This window comes from Malaya genurostris, chromosome 2 (assembly GCF_030247185.1).
Source record: "Malaya genurostris strain Urasoe2022 chromosome 2, Malgen_1.1, whole genome shotgun sequence".
NCBI classification, from domain to species: Eukaryota; Metazoa; Arthropoda; class Insecta; order Diptera; family Culicidae; genus Malaya; species Malaya genurostris.
In genome coordinates this window covers 18,450,115-18,456,647 of record NC_080571.1, presented here as the reverse complement: position 1 = coordinate 18,456,647, position 6,533 = coordinate 18,450,115, and positions in this window count along the sequence as shown.

The window sequence follows — 6,533 nt, the reverse complement described above, 5'->3', positions numbered from 1 at the left end:
TAAAAACGGGCTGTTTGAAAAGCTTTCTATGTAGCCTAAGTCAAATCTTTTTTTAAGAATTTAACATTGTGTTAAATTTATCAATACAAGATTCTGGTTAACGAGCTTTTTTTTTCGATTACCGGAAACAAGAATCACGTCTGGAAGAGAAAACGTCTAATATGTCGATGCCATTAGAGTGGGATCTCTGTTCTGAGAATTGACTCAAAGAATGGGATTACAATCTGTGCATTTGCAAAATTTTTGCTTAACTGAAGTATTTCACATGTTCACATTGTTTTTTGGTGATATTTCTATTTGGACTAAAGCGAATGTGTGTTGAATTCCGTTGATTGTAGTTTCAGTAATCAGAAAAATAATGGAGAGAAACGTTTACCACTTAGTCGTTTGACAATACTGCAGTCCGAAAACATATATTCTAACAAATAATTTTTGGGCGAGACGACTAAGTGGTGCCTCGTTCGCTCACAATCTATCAAAAACAACAACGCATCAACAATCCATCTTTTTTCTCCGGAGTTGTTTCAACATTTAGCCCGCAACAGGTAACTGCAACAAGTATGGCGTAAGTTTTTAGATGCTCGAAGTGTAATTAACGTCGACTATCTTGAAAAGGAAGTACCAACAAAAGTTTTTAGTTATTAATGCGTTAGGAGTTATTAATGCGTTTAAAGTATGGAATCGTAAAAAAACGGCCTCATGTGAAGCAGAAAAAATCATCTTTCACCAAGACAATGCACCGTGCCACAAGTCAATGAAAATTATGGTCAAATTGAACGTATTGGGCACCGATCTGTTTCTTCACCCACCATATTCTCAATAACCTAGCCCCCAGCGACTACTTGTCATTTGATGATCTGAGAGAGTCAGCGCCGCAACTGAAGCCTATTTTAAGGCCATGGACAAATCATTCTATAAGTATGATCAAGGATGGCTTTTATCGTATCAAAGAACACTCACCAGCAACTCTTCACACGATTGAATCAGTGCCATCAAAGAGAGACAGATATCATCGCAACAACAAAAACCCGACATGGCTCATTTAACATAGAATAGACACCAGTGCGAGAGCGAATTTCTCTCGGTGACATTTCTGAGAATCCAAGGTTAGCACGCTGCTGTGGGGATCCTCTCTGAAGCAACAAACGGTCGCTTATTCTCGTTTCGAGATCTGATTCTATACGCGCAGCTGATAATTGCGATAGAATCATTTTACTATTGCCGCTTATTCTAACTATGTGCATATAACCTTTGTATAAGTTGTATCTATGAAAATGAAATACTCAGAGTATGAAGTGGAGCGAAGAAATGTAGGAGAATTCTCTCGCGGTTCATGCATTGAGAAACTCGAGTTCTTATAGCCATCTTCTACCGGATTGAAAATGTTGTATACAATATAGATAGCAATATAGCAGCTTCTGTCAAATTTTCGGCAATAACCAACACTGGGTATGATATAAAAATTTAGATAATAAATAAAGAAATTTTGCTCAAGAAATGTTGTTTTCCTAATTAGTTCCTGAACTTTTTGGACGATGTGGAAGCAACCTTCTCTACGGCAGTATCGAACCGCACAGAGTGCAAGTCGATTCGACACTGAATTTGGTTCTGTGAGTAATTTTCTCAAATACGAACGCACTCATTGAAGAGCAGAAATCATATGGAAACCGTGTACTTTATGTATACGAAACCGTCATATCAATTAGAGGAATGACATTGGTTTGAAAAACAGGAAGAATTAGACATTGTTCGTGGTTGAGTTGTAGATGTTCAAAACCTATATGGTTTTACTTCTATATTTTGAATTTGTACCCCGGTATAGAAAACAAAGACGCAATCCTACGTCAAAAGATTTTGAATGATTTCATTTATGTGAATATAAAGAATGAAAAGGCAAGATGTGACAAGGTTGATTTTAGCAAACTGAAATCTTTTACTAACTTAACTTTCGCAAGAGGAGTTGAACTTAAGCATCTCATCAATGCAAATCACTCGAGTCTCTGGTATGCCGGAAAGTACCGATAAAGATACTTACCTACCCGCTTACTATCCGAACCGACAAAAGAATAGTTATCAGAAGTTATTACTTTCTACTTGCGGTTGCATTCTCGTACACAATTAATTCTTCACTATCTCTATTAGTGAAAAAGTAAAAATAGCATGATGGGTTTCCATTAGGTAGCGGTGGTGAATATCGCTTACAACAGCCAGCACGCTGTTACTCTGGGGGCATAAGCAATAGTTCGAACAAACCTTTCATTCTGATGTTCAACTAGCTGTATAGAGATTGAGAAAAATATCCATACAGTGAAGAACTCAATGTGTATAAGAATGCTGTCGCAAGTAGAAACTGACAACTTCTGTTAACTTTTCTTTTACCGGTTCGTATAGTAAATGGTAAAAGACCTTTTTCGGTATTTCCGGCATACCAGAGACTCGAGTGATTTGCATGAATGAGATGCTTAAAATCGACCCCTTTGGTTGAAGGTAAAAGTTAAGTCACTAAAAGATTTCTGCTTGCTCAAATGACCATTGTCACGCCTCACCTTTTTGTTGTATATCTTCACATCCTTACCCTCCTCTTTAGTACTAGCATTTTATAATTATGATTTTATTTATTAGTCTCAGTTACAATAAAACTATTTTTATTGTTATAAATGATACTAATATTACAATTATTTTTCGTTAGAAATTTCAGGTGGGTAATTACCCACCTTTGGAATTTTCGGGTAGGTAGTACTACCCACCGTACCTCACCGGCCCTGTTGGCGAGAACTGAAGATATCAACATTTTGAAAGATAGCTAGTGATCGGACCTGCCTCATATTTTAAATGAGTTATTAAGTTATTGCATTCTGTAATTCGATCGAGAGATGCTTTTGTATGAAAAACTCGAACTCGATCGATATACAGAATGCAAAATTTCGCATTCGATCGAACTAATCCAGCCCGGTGGCAACAATAAGGCGCTCTAACCAGTGCTGTCGTAACCAACATCTTAAGAAATCTTTTTATCATTATCTCTGTATCAAATTGGAGAATACATCGGAACAAGTGATCACCGAGATTGGACTTGTGATTAGACAGGAATGGTGTAGTCGGTAAGATTGTTCAAATTTTCATTTATTTCTTTGCACTACATACCAAATTCCTCTTTCGATGTTCAGTAAATATGTTTACTGTTATGAATTTTAAAATATTATATTCACTGGAGGAACTGATCCAATTGACAGCCATCTGTCAATGAATTACTGGGTTTCGGTAAATTCGATAAAAACATTGGGGAATATTAAGTTTTATTTTACTGACATGGTCTGTTAACTTCGAAAAGCCATACCATTTTCCTAATTCAGTAAAAAAATTTGCCAAAATTCTTTGAATCAATTAATAATGATGAAGAACTTCAGGGAACATTACTCACTTCGGTAAGAATCATATCTGTCAAATTGATTTATTTACGGAAGTGAAAAAGTAAAAACTTAACTTAGCCTAGAGAAAATTGTATAAACACACTCATTTCTTTATAACTCCTGTAATTTCCTGATGGTACGCAAGATATTCAGTGTATAAACTTTTAATGCAACCCAAAGTCCATATTTCGGTACTAACATGTGATTAGGGCATATCGTGCGTATAAAAGGGGAACCGTGGTCGAAAATCGATCATTTATTCTTGTGCGTTGGATGGAAGCGGACGTCGTGGCAATGATTAATTCAACCAGCAGCCTCGGAGAGTGCCCCTCCTGCGTGGTTAATAACCTCAAATAATCATTCTTTCCTTTATGAATTCAATATATGAATAACCTCTAACGCTCAGTTTGCAACTCTAATTTGGACTTTGGTCGTCAGGTGGAGCAGTCGCTAGTAATAAGAGCAGATGTTTAGCGTTGTACAAAACCTCAAACGCTTCAATCGCAGAGCCAGTTTTTCTTTCGAAGAAGATCGATTACATCATCCTGTTGGTGGTCGTTTGCATTGGAGCAAAAATACAACGGAAAATGGACAACAATGTGGAACATTATGTAAATTCAGCCCTTCTAATGGCTCTAAATGTTACTTAAAGAACTATAAAGTTTGCTTCTTTGTAAATCGAAAATTAAAATTATCAGTGTAGTGCAAATCTAAGATAATTTGATCAGTTTTTTGGAATTTTCTAAATTATAAATTCAGTTCTAAATTCGCAACAGCGTTTAAAATCGGCTATATCCAATCAGTGTTTAATATGTTAGAAATTATACAATTGGCTCTTCTGGGATGCCAGAAATTAATCCCGTACAGCATTTTGATAGTATCTTTTACTAAAATATTGAAATCCGAAATGAATTAATCGACATCAAAATTTTTTAAGGTGACATTTAGAACCATAATTTTATATCCAATGAATTATGCGAATTTTTACTTTACTATGCTGTATACGGCCCATTTTTTCAACCAGTTGTAGTTTGTAGTAAACTTTATGCAGATTTGCTATATAAAATGCATAGCACCGACTCAGAAGCCATTCATTTCGAATTTGGCTGTCGTTGTCATCGTGTTGATTATGGTGCGATCGAGGAATCTCCAAGCGAAATACTAAGCTTGTTACCGCAAGCGGAAGAAGCAGGAGACGATAGGTTAAAGCCGGGTATAAATAAACGATATAAAAAAAAAGCAGGAGACTCCAACAGAACACATATCAGTTTCGCATTCATGGACGACAGGTCATTCTGGAAATAGAAGACGGAAGTCAGCGGTATCCAACAGAATTTGAACTCAACTCATCACTCTCCATCACGAACGCCTTCATAAAAGGTTCTTTTCAGAACCACCATTATTTAATGATAGGGAACTATACTGGTGATTTCGTAATATTTGTGTGTCAGAATGTTTATTGTAACTAATCTGTACTGTAGTTTAGGTGTATCGTTTCAATTTCTAGTAGTGTAAAAGGGCACAACTTCACAATTCACACAATCGATCAACTAATTTATATTCGGGAGTATAAAGTAAAAGTGTCAGTTTTATTCGTATTCACGACATCCAGTTATGTCTCTGACATTACACACCTGTACTTTTATTGTATGAAATAAATATCACAAAAGCTAAGGTTGTGGAAAGGGGATGTTTTATTAATGTCAATTTTAATGCAGTATACAAAATAGCAAAGCAAACCTGAACAGAAAACATCACTGTTAAAGACAATTATTTCCAGTGCTCCTCAACGCATCTACCTGGAAATAAGAAGATTTATAAGAAGAAGAAAATATGAAAAGCAGAGTTTTTATTTTACTTATCTTTTCAAGAAATATAAGAATCTCTTACCTTCATCCAATATATATCATTTTTCCGCTCCACCAGCAAAGGTTACGTGGTGTTTTGCACATTCGATAAGAGACATTAAATGACAAGTGTTTCACCGACTTTCAGTAAAAGCGAACACACTGTTCGAAATATCGGCTAACGGATTTACTGTTTTCGGTATATTTGTTGTTTACTGACATAATAGCAGCATAATATATTTCCAAACTTCGGCAAAAGAACGCGATTTGCCGAGATATCAGAATATTACATTAACGAATTTCGGATAAGAGCATATGAATTACAGAATAATCAGTAAAATGTCGTATTGCCGATCTAATTCGGTATTTCATTATGCCGAGCTCAAGAATCTGTTTTAAGTGTGTAAGCAGTGTGCCTTCAAACTTATATTATCAAATGTAAAAAAACTATTTTCAACGATTGAATCGCAATTATAATATTAGCATCAATTATATTTGAATCTAGCAATAATAAAAAAATAACACGTTGGACAAAATTTTACATGATTTTTTTTATTTTAATTGATGTGTCCCTTAATTTAACGAGTCTCAGTGAAATTTACCGAAAAACAGTACCAGTCTACAAAGTTCGTTTATTTACGGATTATTTGTAAATTTCATCGAACGTCGGTAATGAATGACGAGCAAGTCAGTATAATTTTGACCGGAGCATGTTTAAAGAAACGTTACCGATAGTTCAGCAAATTAAACTTTTACTGTATTGATTACTGAATAGTCAGCTGCTTGAAAGTCAGTGAAATTTTACCGACATCCGTATATACGATATGGTGTGTATATAATGAAAGCTGTTTATTTTTTTATTCCTACTTATACCATGATCATATCGCCAGCTTAGAGCGATACCTTGCCCTGATATCTACCCAGATCTTCAACTCCGCGACATCTATGAAACCAAATGATGAGTTGTAGTCCTTCCGGAAAGTAGATGAAGTAACGATGGAAATGGGGGCGACCGAAAATTGTGACTGTTGAGATGTTCAGTTTAATTTGGATTGATATCAATCAACTCTTGTCAATTAGCAGAAAACATGATGATATCGGTGTGCAAATCGCTAAGACCATCGTCACATCGATCTATGGAAATTTGAAAATGAAACACGCTACATATTCGGTTAAGTCCCACACCAATAGTCCTTAAAGTTTTTACTTGGAGCCATGGGTTGCTTGTTTTAGTTCTGCAGAAAGGAGTTTTACACATACTAAATTACAACACCAA